Source organism: Bos taurus, chromosome 5 (genome assembly GCF_002263795.3).
Source record: "Bos taurus isolate L1 Dominette 01449 registration number 42190680 breed Hereford chromosome 5, ARS-UCD2.0, whole genome shotgun sequence".
Taxonomy (NCBI): Eukaryota; Metazoa; Chordata; class Mammalia; order Artiodactyla; family Bovidae; genus Bos; species Bos taurus.
The window spans coordinates 73,147,710-73,164,819 of NC_037332.1; the positions used below are offsets into that span (position 1 = coordinate 73,147,710).

Below are 17,110 nucleotides of genomic sequence, written 5' to 3' on the forward strand. Positions count from 1 at the left end.
TTCGACAGGAAAGCTAAGACCTCTTATATACAAGTAGAGGATCCAGGCTACGAGGTGCTGGTAAAGGGCTTAATGCAAAAAACTGCCACTGAATTTACCTCTTTAAAATCTCATTGTGCCTTGTTGTGTTGGGACCGGATGGGAAAAAGGCAAGAGGGAATGTGGAGAGACAAATGAGGGGGTGAGTGCTGCAGTTCAGGAGGTGTAACCAAAAGTGGGGTCTGGATGCTCACCACTCAAAAGCCAATAATGAGGCAAAGTTCGTGGGAAAGAAAGTTTGCTTTACTTTGGATGCCGGCAATGGCTATGGGAGTCGGGGGGACAAATTCCTGTCCAAAGGCTGACTCCCCCACCTACTGACAATCAGTAGGAAAGAGATTTTATAAGGGAGAGAAGGTAGCTATGTGCAGAAACAGCATAGTCAGCTCTGACAAGTCATCTTGAAATTGGTCATCTGTGGTCTGACCAGTGTCATCTTGATAGGGTTGTTGTAAGCATAGTTCATCTTCAGTTCCAGGGCTGATTTGTTCGCATTCCTATGAGGCAGCTTATGTCATGGCTACTGTCTGGTCACCATGTAGTTAACTTCTTCCACGTGGTGGGTGTTTCAGTATCTACAAGACAATTCATAAGATATGGTTCAGAATATTATCTACAGCCCTTGAGAAGGAATTAAAGGTCCTTGACTTTGTTTAATGACTACGTTATGGCTCAGCAGGTGAAAAATCCACCTGCAAGGCATGAGACATAAGAAATTCGGGTTCAATAAAAAAATTAAAAAAATAATAAATAAATAAATAAATATTTCAAACACACCAAAAAAAAAGAAAAGAAAAAAAGAAATTCGGGTTCAATCCCTGGATCAGGAAGATCCCCTGGAGGAGAAAATGGCAACTCACTCCAGTATTCTTGCCTAAAAATTCCCATGGAGAGAGTAGCCTGGCGGGCTATAGTCTGTGGGGTCACAAAGAGTCAGACAGGGATAAGCATGCACGCACACTATTATTATTTGGTCTCTTCTGACTGTTTTCCTTTGTTTGTGCATTTTCTCACTCCTCTGATTAAACTTATTCTTTGGCTAAAGTTTTTCCACACATAAAAGGCAGGCTGAGGACATGGGTGGTGAGGCAATGGCCATAGGGTCTTGCTCCATTTCAGAAGGAAAGGATGGATTTTGGACTAGAGGGTTGGCCATGGATATGGCAGACCTCAAAGAATATGTGATAGAGAAATGGGATCCTCTTGATTATAAACCTCCCCATGTAAACAACATTGGAATCCACTTACTCATCTAGTTATATGTGAATATGTCTTTCCCATCAGATGGTGCATTCCCATCCCCATGCCAGGCCCTTGTACATACAACGTCCTGTCCTCAATAAATATGTTTCTTTGCACTGATCTCTAGATGGAATGTACTAGCAGGGAGCATCCCTCAGTTATCGGATGGGTGTGCGATGAGAAGCATAGGAAAGAAAAATGCTTGAATCAATTCCAGGTTGTTTTTCTTCTTCTTAAGCGTAGGCTCTTTGTGTCATCTAATTCTGAGTGATTCTCAGATGAAGGCAACCTAACCTGTTATGCCATCCAAACCATATCTGCCTGGAGGAAATTCCCCTAACACTTAGCGAAGACAGGCAGTGTTTCATGCTTCTGTGTCAGCATCCAGTCTTTCATAACCATTTCTACCTCAGTCAAGACATCCTCGCTGCTCTCCCAAAGAAATACTTCTCTGTCCCTGCCTCCCTGCCTCATCTGACCTATTTCAAGGGCAAGGTGTCCAGTGTTCTCTGCAGAGGACAAAGACGAAGGCCATGATTGCTGACTATGATTGCTGCCTACATACTAACAGCCCTGTTGTAGGCCAACTACCTCATTTAAGTGATGGAGAATGGAAGCCCATGCAGGCAGATGGGGTGGTAACATTTGTTATAGAGCACATTTCCCAGAAGTTGAGCCTTAGGTGGAGGAGAAATCTAGAGTGGCATGAGGAAGCAGGAGCAGGTAGAGAAGAAACTAGACCACAACATGGCTTCAGCAGAAGCCTAGATGCAGCCTGATTCCTCTGGGAGCCCAGGGCATAAACTGCAGCACAGAGGTTTTCTGCCCAAATGCAAGAGACCTGGGGCCTCAGTGCCACACAACAGTCATTGGTCATGAGCTGCCCCCTGCCAATCTTCCAGGCATCTTTGGGTAAGTGGCAACATCAGCCAAAGGCAACTACTCAGAAAAGAATGCAGATGAGAGCTGCCAACACCTGCAGAATCTAGGGAGGGGTGAGGGGAAGAGGGTGGACCTACACGGATGCCAAAAGCATCTGCCACAGAGTCTGTGACACTTCTACTTTTTGTTTTGTTTCTTTGGCTGTGCGGCATCCAGGAGCTTAGTTCCCTGACCAGGGACTGAACCCATGTGTAGGGTCTTAACCACTGACAGCCAGCAAAGTCCCTCGAACTCTTCTTAAATGATGTATTTATGATGGAGACAGCAGTTAGGGATAATGTTCAAAGGGTGCCACTGTATGAACCAGCCCCTCTCATGCGATGTAATCTTAGATAAATGACTTTCCCTCTCTGAATTCCTGTGACCTCTTTTGCTAAATGAGGTTATGAGTCACTGTGGACTTGAAAAACCTTCCTGGTTCTGTGTTTGGAAAATTCCGGAGCAGAGTGTGGAGAGGGAAGTGGAGTGACGGCCACAGATCACAGACTGTGATGTCCTCCAGGCCAGCGACTGTTGCCCCTCACCTTTGCATCTCCAGGGCTCTGCCAGCAACTGGCAAAATCTGCACAAAGAAAAAGAGAGAAAGAAGGATAAAAGGAGGTTAAGAAAGGAGTGGGTAGGGCAGTTGGGCAAGTCTCTGGGAAATAGTATGGTAGTTACTCTATTTTGATTCCCAAAACTTCCCCACCTTGGGTAGCAATGTGGATGCTTCTCAACATATACAAATTTAACCTGCAAAAATGGATGGAGCAAGAAGGATTCAGAGAAGGAGGAAAATCGAAGGAGGCCAGTGTCCTAGAACTCATTCAAGGTCGAAGGGGCACAGTCAGCAGAGTCATACCCACCAAGAAGTCAAGCAGCTACTGCTGCTGCTGCTATGTCGCATCAGTCATGTCCGACTCTGTGCGACCCCAGAGACAGCAGCCCACCAGGCTCCCCCGTCCCTGGCATTCTCCAGGCAAGAACACTGGAGTGGGTTGCCATTTCCTTCTCCAATGCATCAAAGTGAAAAGTGAAAGTGAAGTCACTCAGTCGTGTCCGACTCTTAGCGACCCCATGGACTGTAGCCTACCAGGCTCCTCCATCCATGGGATTCTCTAAGCAAGAATAATGGAGTGGGGTGCCATTGCCTTCTCCGAAGTCAAGCAGAAGAAGATGGAAAAGTCCTGTTTAGATTAGTCAACAAGGAGGTGCTGGGAACTATCTTCAGCAAGACCAGTCTTTGATTCTGTGAGTTTTTATTCATTCTTATGGCCACGATCTGCCCCAGCAGGGCTGGCAGGGGTTGCAGAGTGAAGGATGGGAATAGGAGAAAGAGGCCACCCTGGAGAGAATGGACTCAGGGGTCATGGATGTAACCCCATGTGGGTAATAAAATCCTGCTTAAACTGCCCCCCTACCAGCGTGCCTCCTCCCACGTCAGGAATTGGAGCTAATGGTAAAAACATCCCATATGTTCTGATTAGTTCCAACCTCATTATCATGCTTCGGCTTGCAATGTCGCCCTTCAGTTAATGAAATCTGGTGCTGGAGCAAATGAGTCCATGTGAGCGTGGGGGCTCTGATGGTGGCAGCTAAGCCTGAGTTTTGCTACTTACTTGCGAGGCTTCCGCCCCTACCCCGCTCCCGGAAAGAGAAAGAGCTAAGAGAAAACAGGAGAAAAGAGACAGAGCTTCAAACAGCCTCCAAATCCCAACAACAAAAACAGCAATCGCAGTATGTCAAAGCCAGTGCAAATTAGACGAAACGGCCGCAGAAGCCAAATGGAAACCGTATTTCTTCCAGTCCCTTGCCGCTCCGACACGTGTAATGGGTTTGGCAGGGAATCAAGGAAAACGGGGGCCAAGCCGTGGTATGTTTCAAAGAATCTAAGGGCTGCTCACTGCGAGGATGCCAGATTTCTGCACAGCTTGGCGGAGGGATGTCAGGACCAAAAGGGACTGGACCAGTTCTCCACTAGAGGATGGTCCTGGACTTCTCAGAGGCTGGAAAGCCTACCAGAAGAGGCAGACCTTTTTAACGTGAATGAGAAGTCTTGCAGGACCAGGGCAGAGTTAGGGTGGGGAAGACTGCAGACCACCCAGGAACAGAGAGGGGAGCAGTTTCCTTCCAGGAAAGACTAAGGAAGCTGCCAGGAAATGCTCCTGGTTAGGTTTGTCAGAGGGGCCAGGTCGAGGTGGAGGAGGGGACACAGGATGGGGATATCCCTCCTCTGATCAAGCACTATGCTAGGAATCAACATCTAACCCCCAGGGACAGCTTCAGCCTGAAGGGAGGAAGGTGAGGTCCAGGGGGCTTGTCCAGGCTAGGAAATGGTGAGAGTCAGGATTTGAACCCAGTTCTTCCCAAAACTTCCTTGGTGGCTCAGCGGTATAGAATCTGAGTGCTAATGCAGGAGACCCAGAGACGAGGATTCCATCCCTGGGTTGGGGAGATCCCCTGGAGGAGGAAATGGCAACCCACTCCAGTATTCTTGCCCAGAAAATCCCATGAACAGAGGAGCCTGGTGGGCTACAGTCCAGGGAGTTGCAAAAGAGTCAGACTCGACTTAGCCACTAAACAATAACAGTTTTCCAAGGCTCATGCTCTCTCCCCTATTCCAGGGGTCATCTTTATGTTTTTCTGTAAAGCAACAGAAAGAAAATATTTTCAGTTTTGCAGGGCAGATGGTCTCTGTTGCAACTCCTCAACTCAAATATTGCAGTGCAAAAACAGCCATAGAGCCCCAGAATGTATGTAAATGATTGGGTGTGGTTATGTTCCAATAATACTTTATTTACAAAAACACGTGGTGGGCCAGATAAAGCCTGTGGGACATAATTTGCCATCCCTACGGAGAAGGCAATGGCACCCCACTCCAGTACTCTTGCCTGGAAAATCACATGGACAGAGGAGCCTGGTAGGCTGCAGTCCATGAAGTCGCTAAGAGTCGGATACGACTGAGCAACTTCACTTTGACTTTTCACTTTCATGCATTAGAGAAGGAAATGGCAATCAATCTTATATTCTTGCCTGGAGAATCCCAGGGACGGGGGAGCCTGGTGGGCTGCCATCTATGGGGTAGCACAGAGTCAGACACGACTGAAGCAACTTAGCAGCAGCAGCAGCCTTCCTCTAAGGTGGCACTAGTGGTAAAGAATACCCTTGCCAATGCAGGAGACAATGGAGACTCTGGTTCTATCCCTGGGTCAGGAAGATCCCCTGGAGGAGGAAATGGCAACCCACTCCAGTATTCTTGCCCAGAAAACCCCATGGACAGAGGAGCCTGGTGGGCTATGGTCCATAGAGTTGCAAAGAGTAGGACACTACTGAATGACTTAACACACACGACCCAAGTAAATTGCACAGAGAGCTCCAGCAAAAAAAAAAAAAAGCTAAAGGGTCTTAATTCAGATTTGAAAAATCATAGTTTTGCTTCATTCCTGACATAAGTTTCTCTTTCTATATGTCTTTGGTTGTGTATATTAGTATCTCATGACTGCCAGAACAAGTTACCACAAACTTCAAGTCTTTAAAATAAGAAAAAAATGGGGATATAGTCTCTCATAGTTCTGGAGAAGTCTGAAATCTATGTGTCATCAGGGACATCCTTCAGCTGGGCTCTGGGGAGAATTTGTTTCTTGCCTCTTCCAGTTACCGGTGCTTCCCTGACACTCCTGGACTTGTGGCCTCATCGCTACAATCTCTGCCGCCATCTTCACTTCATCTTCTCTGCTGTGTACCTCTCTTATCAAGACACTCATCACTGGATTTGGAGCCCACCCAAGTCATTCAGGATGGTCTCATCTCAAGACCTTTGACCTAAGTACGTCTGAAAAGATTCTTTTTCCATTTAAATTCCCTACATACAAATGACTTCTATTCCAAGAGTGTGTTGGTAAGTCCAATATGTTCATAAATCCAACAAAGTTAGCCTAGATATACAGCTAACACAGTCAGCTATATATTACAGTGCTGTACTATAATAGGTTTATAATGTTGTTGTTGGTCAGTCACTCAGTCATGTCCAACTCTTTGCAACCTCATGGACTGTAGCCTGCCAGGCTTCCCTGTCCTTCACTATCTCCTAGATCTTGCTCAAACTCATGTCCATTGAGTCAATGATGCCATCCAACCATCTCATCCTCTACTGCTCCCTTATCCTTTTGCCCTTAATCTTTCAAAGCATCAGAGTCTTTTCCAATGAGTCGGCTATTTGTATCTGGCAAAGTATTGGAGCTTCAGCTTCAGCATCAGTCCTTCCAAAGAGTATTCAGGATTGATTTCCTTTAGGATTGATTGGTTTGATCTCCTTGCTGTCCAAGGGACTCTCAAGAGTCTTCTCCAGCCCCACAGTTGGAAAGCATCATTTCTTCAGCACTCAGCCTTCTTTATGGTCCAACTCTCACATCCATACATGACCACTGGAGAAACCATCGGTTTGACTATATGGACCTTTGTGGACAAAGTGATGTCTCTGGTTTTTAATATGCTGTCTAGGTTTGTCATAGCTTTTCTTCCAAGGATACTTTTCACATAAATAATACATAAAAAAACATAAAAAACAAAATATTTAAAATCTTACAGTACAGTACCTTGAAAAGTACAGTAGTACAGTACAACAGCTGGCACACAGGGGCTGGCACTGAGTGAACAGGCAGGAAGAGTTATCGACTAGAGCGGGTAGAGGAGGTGGGAGACAGTAGAGCTGAAGGATCGTCAGCAATAAGAGACTGAGGAGAAGCTGCAATTTCATCACACATGACGTTGATGCCACGTGCTCTGGTTCCTTGCTGGATTCAATTCCATCTACCCTCTTGAAAAAATGATTCAGTGATGTCTGGGTAATAGCTCTTTTCCTCTCATTATAGATGACTTTGTAGCCCTGGATTGCATTCTAAATGGGCGCTGCAACCTTCAGGTACCATTCTGCATTCAGGTTCTATGCCTCTAAAACTTAAACAATGCCTCCTCAAGTAGAGCTAACTTAAGTGACTGGCCATGTGAACACACATTCTCATCTTTGACAGTTCGAGACTTGAAGGTTTGTATGTAGGGGACTTACTGTAAAGTCACATTCACAGATGCTGGGGTTTAGGATATGTCTCTTGGGGATGGGCACAATTCAATCCACAGTGTGGGGGAGGGGTCTCATTTTCTGATTCTGTATCAAAGCAGTGTTTCCTGATGATAGAGAATCCCTAAATGTCAGAATGTGATGAGACATTAGAAGACTTCTGATACAGCCCTCTCTGCTGTTCCCTCCTTTTTCCTACAAGAAGTTAAGTCACTCCACTCAGAGCAACAGAGCTGAGCCTAGAATCTGGCCCTACCTGTCTAGCTCTCTCCCTGTGTGTTCTTTTTATTGCCCTCCCTGGAGAAATAAATTCACCTCCAATTCCCTGCCTCTCATGCTTCTGCCCAATCTGATCAGGCTAACTACAGCCAGCTCAGTGGGATTGTGCTTTTATAAAACACACCATGCTATCATGCCAGGTCAATGTCATTTTTTCCCTACCATTTGCATTGCAATGGACTTCAAGTCAGCTCTGAACACAGCCTTCAGAGCACAGAATGTTGGTTGATGACACTGACTCTTCATCCTCTGTCCTTTCTGCTCTGGTGCTGATTTATGGGCATCCAAACAGACACAGGAAAAAGTTGGCTTGCTTCTTGCCGTGGGGGCTGATGGCAAAAGAGAAAGGCCTCCCTCCCATCATTCCCCTGTGATCACATTTCACCATTAGATATAAGCAGCAGCAGAAAAATAACCACGAAAGGGTTGGGACTTGAAAGGAGCTCACTGTCAAGTCCCTGGAGTTTTACAGAAAATCGATGGTATGTGTATCATGTTACAAACACGTGAGCACATTTTTGTGGAAAAATAAATGATGGATCAATAAATATCTATTAAGCGCCTATCGTGCTTTCCAGACCATGAGTGGAGCTGAGAGTTTACAACAGTTTATTTAAGGAGAGTATATCTTTGTTTATCTACCTGGGTGTTGATGCTAATTTGGCCTGGCAGTGGCTAAGATACATCGCTGAGACAAGAAATTTCTATAAAAGATGGCTCTGTAGGCATAACTGGAATTAGTGTGCAGTAAAAAGAAAGACCTGTTCTGTATATAAATGGGACTGTGTACCCCCAAAGTCCATTGCCAGAGGCGACCAAAAGAAGCATGCCCTGTGGGGTGGCCAGCTGTAAGACTAGGAGGAGCCTTGAGGACAGACTCTGGAAATAGCTACACTCTTTCCATGTTATTGAGGTAATTGAATTTTTTGCCCACTAAAATCACCCAGAAATTCCCACTTCCTGTCTACAGCAAGATACTTAATGAAGCAACACATGTGATGGAAGATATGTGTGTGCCATGGTGTGTTGTCTTAATTAAAATTTTAATATGTTTGCAGTTAGAGGGCTTGGGGTCATTCAAAGAAAGGGAACTAAATGCATTCAAAGTGTTTAATACAATCCCAGGTATTTAATACAATCCCAGGGAAGCATCCGATAATGGCAGTCATTTTTATTAAAAGGACCATGTGGTCCCATTGTCTGAAGCTTACTTCCTGGGAGAATTCACTGTCCGTGACACAAAGAGAGGCATGCGCTGTGGGGTGTGGCTGACGCCCTCATCCATATTCATCATGGGTCTTGAGAGTAAATGCTGAATTTTCCTCCCCTCTGGGTCTGCAGCTCCTAGTTCTCTGGTAAACAGCAGGTGCAGAATAAGTGACACTCTGGGGCAGCAGAAACCACTATGGCCCCCAGCAGTGCAGGGTGAGCTCATTTGCCAGCACATCAGGACATCTGGTTCCAACTAGTTGTGTGACATTGGGAAAGACATAGCTCTTGCCTTGGGTTTAGGGTTTTCATCTGAGAAATGGAATATTTAATTACTTGATCTCTGTTATCCATTCTGACCCACATAAATGCCAATGATTCCATGATACTTTGTACAGAGGCACAAGTTTTGGTGAAATGGCTTTGGGATTGGAGCCATTATGCTAGGCTTGTTGCAGGAAGGGGGTCACCTGCCAGGACCCGAGAGTGGGCTCTTGTCGACCCTGGGAAATGAATTGTCTGCGGAGACATGCCTGCTGACAAAGCATGAGACTTTATGGGGAATGGGTGCCTGGGCGGAGAGCAGCAGGGTCAGGGAACCTAGGGGAAATGCTTTGCCACAAAGCCAGTAGTCTGGGGTTTTATGGTGTTGGGATTAGTTTCCGGGATGTCTCTGGCCAATCACTGATTCAGGATCCTTCCTTATGGCCTGTGTCCATCACTCAGCCAAGATGGATTCCGGTGAGAAGGATTCTGGGAGGTTGGTAGGACATACGGACTGGAGTCTCCTATCTCCTTTTGACCTTTCCTGAATTCTTCAGGTGGTAGCTTGTCAATTCTGAGTTCTTTATCAGGCCCTCCTGTTTAAGATAACTCATGCAGTGGTTAGCATCGGGCCTGGCCAGGGTGGAAGTTTCAGTCAGTGGTTCCCCTAACAGATTTATGAGGCTATTTAAAGATGAATATGACCTTTTACCCATAAACTGTTTTCCAATCTAATGAAAGAAACAGAGACTATGCAACATGGATAAATATTAACGAGTAAAGGGTTAAATGGTAATACATTACTTTGTAGCTGAAAATAACTCTAAACAAGACATTATTTTTCACAAAATAAATGGTCTAAATCAGGTATAGGTGAGTAACTGCCCAGGAGCACTTAATTCAGCCCCCATCTGACTTTGTAAAGATAACTTTTTTTTTTTTTGGAAAAGAGCCACCGCATTTGCTTAAGCATTATCTATGGCTACTTTCCTACACAATAGTAGAGTTGAGTAGTTGCAACAGAAACCATGTGGTTCACAAAGCCTAAAATATTTACAACCTGCTCCCTTAAAAACACAGTTTACTACCCTCTGGCTTATATGAACAAGGATATATCTCTCAAAGGGGTTTCCCAGGTGGCTCAGTGGTAAAGAATCTGCCTGCAATGCAGGAGACATGGGTTCCATCCCTGGGTCAGGAAGATTCCCTAGAGAAAGAAATGCCAACCTATTCCAGTATTCTTGTCTGGAAAACCCCTGGACAGAGGGGCCTCACGGGGTACAGTCCATGAGGTCACAAAAGAGATGGACGCAATTTAACAACTAAACTATTACCACAACCTTATCTTCCAAAAAGCCTCCATCGTGGGAGTTGTGGCGGTCTTGGAAAGCTCACAGAAGCAGAGAAAAGAATTCCATCGTCTTTGAATCTAAGAGGTACCTATGCCGCTTGTCCTCAGGATGGAATCTTCTGTGGGTCACGCCTGACAGATACCTGTTTAGACAAGCACTGCTGGAACTCAAGCAGCGAGGCAGATATGCGAAGCCGTAGGACAGCAGCAACTACAGGGCTCCACCCCAGGGTTGGCAAGCCATGATGGTTAGTGAGCACTTCCTTCAGAAACACTGAAATCTACCTCCCTGTAATTTCTGCTGGGTTGTTTTTCCATGTGTCCACCCTCGGGTATTTGGAAAGATAAATTAGCTGACCCCATAATCCTCTCTGAAACAGACTTAACTTCCCATCAACAGTTCCTGTACGTGGTTCTCAGCCTCTGGACCGTCATTCCTGGCCTCCTCTGAGCACACCCTTGTCTGTGAATACCCATTTCCAGCACAGCACCACAAACCCATCTCAATGTTCCAGTGCTATTGGGCTCTCTCGTTTCTCTCCCCCAATAACTGGCCTTAAGTGTAATGTGTTTGAAAGAGCTCTAGCTTTTCTTTTCCTTTCTATGTCTTCAATTTTTAATTGAAGTATAGTTGATTTACAATGCTGTGTGATTTTTCAGGTGTGCAGCAAAGTGAGTCAGACATACATATATAATTTATGTATAAATCTATTATTTTCAGATTCTTTTCCACCGTAGGTTATTATAAGATATCAAGCACAGTTCCCTGTGCTATACAGTAGGCGCCTTCTGGTGATCTATTTTATATATAGTACTGTGAAAAGAGCTCTAGCTTTAGCATCTTACAGTGTGTGTGTGTGTTTAAGTTGCTTCAGTCATGTCCGAGTCTTCAGTCGAGTCTTTGCAACCTCATGGACTATAGCCTGCCAGGCTCCTCTGTGCATGGCATTCTCTAAGCAAGAGTGCTAGAGTGGGTAGCCTTTCCTTTTCCAGGGGATCTTCCTGACCCAGGGATTGAACTCCCGTCTCCTGCATTGCAAGCAGTTGCTTTACTATCTGAGCCACCAGGGAAGCCCTTAGCATTGCACATACTTTTATATAAATCCTGGCTCCCCTTTTTACATCTCTCTAAGCCTTAATCCCCTCGTCTTTAAAATACAGACTGCAGGATTACTATAAGGACTAGAGATGATAATTGTAAAGAGCCCAGGACATACTAAGCACTTAATAAATGATAATTATCTCTTTCTTCCTAGGTTACCACTTCTAATGCAGTCTGATGCCACAGGGCCATCAATTCTCAAGGCAAGCTTTACTGTTTGACAAAAGTCTCTGCTTCTGTTCCATAAAAAATTTACAATCTTTTTTCTTTTTCTGGAAAAATAAGGGTCCTAATTTACCCCAGTAGAGGTCTAAATCTAATTCCATGCTGCCCTCCCAGGTTGTATGGCTCTCTCTGCAATTGTATGGCTCCCTCTACAATTCCATGATCCTGGCATCTTTGCTTTGACCTTCTCCCACTTTTCTGGCTCCTTGGAGCAGCACAGCAGGCTCTGACTGGACCTTATCTTGCTCCTTCACATGGCTGGCCCATACACCTGACAGTGCTCTGTAACCAGGGCAACGAGAAGGAGTATGAGATCTGGGTACCAACCTCATCTTCACTTCCATTTTCCTTTTATCTTAGGTAGCTCCACCAAACCAACTTTTCCTTTCCTTACAAGGCTACTTTCCCAAATATGCAGCATAGAGATAAAAACAGATTCCAAACATGAGTCCAGTAGCTGGACTGAGGTAAAGAGCCAACGATGAATGACAATTTAGAGATGGACTCCAGAAATGACTATGAAACCTCAGTGTGGTTGGCACAATAACAACCCTGTAAAGATGCCCATTCCAATCCCAAAGAAAGGCAATGCCAAAGAATTCTCAAACTACCACACAATTACACTCATCTCACACGCTAGTAAAGTAATGCTCAAAATTCTCCAAGCCAGGCTTCAGCAATACGTGAACCGTGAACTTCCAGATGTTCAAGATGGTTTTAGAAAAGGCAGAGGAACCAAAGATCAAATTGCCAACATCCACTGTATCATCGAAAAAGCAAGAGAGTTCCAGAAAAACATCTATTTCTACTTTATTGACTATGCCAAAGCCTTTGACTGTGTGGATCACAATAAACTGTGGAAAATTCTTCAAGAGATGGGAATACCAGACCACCTGACCTGCCTCTTGAGAAACCTATATACAGATCAGGAAGCAACAGTTAGAACTGGACATGGAACAACAGACTGGTTCCAAATAGGAAAAGGAGTACATCAAGCCTGTATATTGTCACCCTGCTTATTTAACTTCTATGCAGAGTACATCATGAGAAACGCTGGGCTGGAAGAAGTACAAGCTGGAATCAAGATTGCTGGGAGAAATATCAATAACCTCAGATATGCAGATGATGCCACCCTTATGGCAGAAAGTGAAGAGGAACTCAAAAGCCTCAATGAAAGTGAAAGAGGAGAGTGAAAAAGTTGGCTTAAATCTCAACATTCAGAAAACAAAGATCATGGCATCCAGTCCCATCACTTCATGGGAAATAGATGGGAAAACAGTGGAAACAGTGTCAGACTTTATTTTTGGGGGCTCCAAAATCACTGCAGATGGTGACTACAGCCATGAAATTAAAAGACGCTTACTCCTTGGAAGAAAAGTTATGACCAACCTAGATAGCATATTCAAAAGCAGAGACATTACTTTGCCAACAATGGTCCGTCTAGTCGAGGCTATGGTTTTTCTAGTGGTCATGTATGGATGTGAGAGTTGGACTGTGAAGAAAGCTGAGAGCCAAAGAATTGATGCTTTTGAACTGTGATGTTGAAGAAGATGCTTGAGAGTCCCTTGGACTGCAAGGAGATCCAACCAGTCCATTCTGAAGGAGATCAGCCCTGGGATTTCTTTGGAAAGAATGATGCTAAAGCTGAAGCTCCAGTACTTTGGCTACCTCATGCGAAGAGTTGACTCATTGGAAAAGACTCTGATGCTGGGAGGGATTGGGGGCAGGAGGAGAAGGGGACGACAGAGGATGAGATGGCTGGATGGCATCACTGACTCGATGGACATGAGTCTGAGTGAACTCCTGGAGTTGGTGATGGACAGGAAGGCTTGGCATGCTGTGATTCAAGGGGTCACAAAGAGTCGGACATGACTGAGCGACTGAACTGAACTGAACTGAAAGATGCCCATCCCCTAATCCCTGGAGGCTGTGAATATATTACCTTATATAGGGACTTTGCAGAAGTCTCTAACTAAATTAATGACTTTGAGATGGGAGACTGGAATAATATGGGTGGGCCACTATAAACATAAGGGTCCTTAAAAGTGCAAGAGGGAGGCAGAAAAGAGGCCAGCGGGATGTGGGGAGAGAAACTGATCTATGATGGCTGGCTTTGAAGAAGGACAAATGGACCATGAGCTAAGGAATCCAGGCAGCCTCTAGAAGCTGGAAGAGGCAAGGAAATTGACCTGGCCCTACAGTCTCCAGAAGGGAACACAGACTGCTGACACCTTGACTTTACCCCAGTGAAATGTGAGTCAGATATCTAAACTACAGAATTTTGAGATGATAAACCTGCCTTGTTTTAAGCCACTAAATTTGGTGATGTGTTATAGCAGCAATAAAAAACTAACACACTCAAGAAAAACAGGAAGAGAAGAAGACCCAGGAGAGAGGATTGGTCAAGGAAATCCAGGAACATTAGCTTCAAGAAATAGAAGGTGGCTAACTATTTTAAGGGCTTCCCTGGTGAGTGAGATGGTAAAGAATCTGCCTGCCTTGCGGGAGACCTGGGTTCGATCCCTGGGTGGGTAAGATTCCCTTGGAGGAAGGAATGGCTAAGAACTATTAGAAAATTAAATGATATGAGAACTGAAAAAAAAAATCCTCACCCTCTTCTCCCTGCATATTAACCCACCTCTTCTATTTCCAGCTTCACCAGCAACCAGCAGGGTGATATTTTTAAACTACAGATCAGATCACATCACTTCCCAATGTAAAACTCTCTCCTAACTCCCCACAATTTTTATAATCAAGTCCAAAACTGCTTGCAAGACACAGTCTACTAGCACTCAACTCTCCAAGTCTATATCCTGCTACTTCCTCCATGTTCTACTCACCATTGAAGATGCACTGACTCTCTAGGGCTCCATTTAGCAAATATGATACATCCAGTACTCAGGTTTCCCAAGTGGCGCCAGTGGTAAAAATCTGCCTGTCCATGGTGGAGATGCAAGAGACTTGAGTTTGATCCTTCGGTTGGGAAGATCCCCTGGAAAAGAAAATGGCAACCCACTCCAGTATTCTTGCCTGGAAAATCCTTTAGACAGAGAAGCCTGGTGGGCTATAGTCCACGGGGTTGCAAAGAGTCACACACGACTGAGCTGCACACACACACCAGTACTCATGCCTTCACATTTCACGTGCTGTTTCATTCTCTGGCCTGCCTTTTGTCTGCTTACCATTCCTGCAGCAATCTTCAAGACCTAGCTCAAGCATTATCTCCCTTGGCATGCCTTCTCTGATCCATCCCCAGTCTCAGTCCTGTATTTCTCTATGACAACTTGTATGTTTCTCCCTCACACAAAACTGTGCTCTTTAGGGCAAAGTACATTTGGCTCCCAGCTCTCCGCATATGACATCTAAACTCCCTTTCTTGGGTAAGTCAGGATCTTGGATCTGACCTGGGGCAAAGTTCTCCCTGAGAGCCAAGGCTAGAAAGACAGAACTGGCCTGTGGCTACCAGACACATAGCAGAAGAACGTGGAGAAAAACAGGATGTAGATTATGCAATAGAACTGTATGCAATGATGGAAGCGTGTTGTGCCTAATGCTGACCATTAGCCAAGGTGGTTATAGACCTCTTAAACAGTGGCTTGAAGTGTAACTAAGGAACCAAACATTCCATTTTACTTAATTTTAATTTACGTTTAAATAGCCACACATGATTAGTGGCTACTAGATTGAATAGCACAGCTAGCAGAAAGATAAGGTAAACAGCAGTACAAGCAAAATATCAAATTCAAAGGAATATAAAGTTAACAATTCTGAAACTACTCTACATTTTCATTGGAATTGAATCAATCAACTATTTTTACTGGAACTGAACAAACAGAAGTGGGAACCAGGTTTCTCACTGTAGGGTGGAAGGTTATAGACAAGCAACAGGAGAAGGTTGGGATGAGTCATGTGGTAATGAATCAGAATTCAACACATAAATATGAATTCATGTTTAGCTTAATATACACACAGATGGTTGCATACAGAAATATTTATAGATATGTGTATACATGCCTATTGGTATACAACATATTATTTCCTTGTTCAGTTGCTGAGAGGGCCGGAATCATAGACACCCCAATAGCCACAAGCACATCTAGCACCCTGATATAGGTGTCTAAAACCATTCTGCAATAAAAGGAACCAGAAATTCTTGGAGAAACTACTGATTTTAGGACTGGGGCAGGAAGTCAACCAACATATAAGATAAGCCTGGAGAATCTTATAATGCTAGGAAGCAGGAAAGTTGAGGTGTGGGGAACACAATGGTGGGTGAAGCGAGTGGACACAGGAGCCAACTGCAAGAAGACCTTTCCCATGTACAAAGTTGGAACCATTTAGACTAAAGAAAGTAGAATTCGATTACAACCCCAAATATAAAACAAATACCCACGACGCCATACTAATGTAAATGATTGATAAATAAATAAATGAGGGAAAATAGGCAAATCTCCTGCACAGAAAAATTTCAAATAATAAAGTAAATACTTTGCTTTCAAGGTGATGGAGCATAATTATCATTCCTTATGTATAAACTGTACCCAGTAACTTTTTGCCAAAGAGTACGGTACAGGGTAGGAAAATTAATACCTTTACAACTGGAAAACCTGACCAAAAAAGCCTTGGCAAGGTGATCACGAGTTCCATCAACAGTGACAAGTCATGTTTATATCATGTTCTCTGATGTGAAAGAGGTAAAATGGTACTTTACCTCTGTGGATTTTCTTCTAAAACCCATGACCCTGGTCTAACTATGAGAAAAAACATAAGACAAATCCCAACTGAGGGAGATTCTATATAACTCCTGACCACACACCTCAAAGCTGTCAAGGTCATCAAAAACAAGGAAAAATCTGAGAAACTATAAAAACAGCCAAGAAGAATCTAAAGAGACTTGATGCCTCCCTGTTACATAGTTTCCTTGATAGGATCCTGAAACCAAAAAGGGACATGAGCTAAACACTAACCAAATACAAATAAAGTACAGACTTTACTGGATGATAATGTATGGAAAAGACCCTGATGCTGGAAGGGATTGGGGGCAGGAGGAGAAGGGGACGACAGAGGATGAGATGGCTAGATGGCATCACTGACTCGATGGATGTGAGTCTGGGTGAACTCCGGGAGTCGGTGATGGACAGGGAGGCCTGGCGTGCTGCGATTCATGGGGTCGCAAAGAGTCGGACACAACTGAGTGACTGAACTGAATGTATCAGTGGGCTTCCCTGGAGGCTCAGTGGTAAAGATTCCACCTGCCAATTCAGGAGACACAAGAGCCACGGGTTTAATGCCTGGGTGGGGAAGATCCCCTGGAGGAGGAAATGGCAACCCACTCCAGTATTCTTGCCTGGAAAATGCCACAGACAGAGGAGCCTGGGGTTTCAAAGAGTTGGACACAACT

At 44.5% G+C, this 17,110-nt stretch overlaps 1 long non-coding RNA gene across 1 annotated transcript; it reads right to left on the reverse strand.

Annotated features, from left to right (window-relative positions):
- Nucleotides 1–260: 260 nt before the first annotated feature.
- On the reverse strand, nucleotides 261–15,044 carry LOC101905163 (uncharacterized). The gene is made up of 4 exons (XR_234647.5): nucleotides 14,892–15,044; nucleotides 14,550–14,701; nucleotides 2,748–2,785; nucleotides 261–614 (listed from the first exon to the last, which is right to left on the reverse strand). It is a non-coding gene; the product is annotated as an uncharacterized lncRNA (long non-coding RNA).
- Between the last annotated feature and the right edge of the window lie 2,066 nt (nucleotides 15,045–17,110).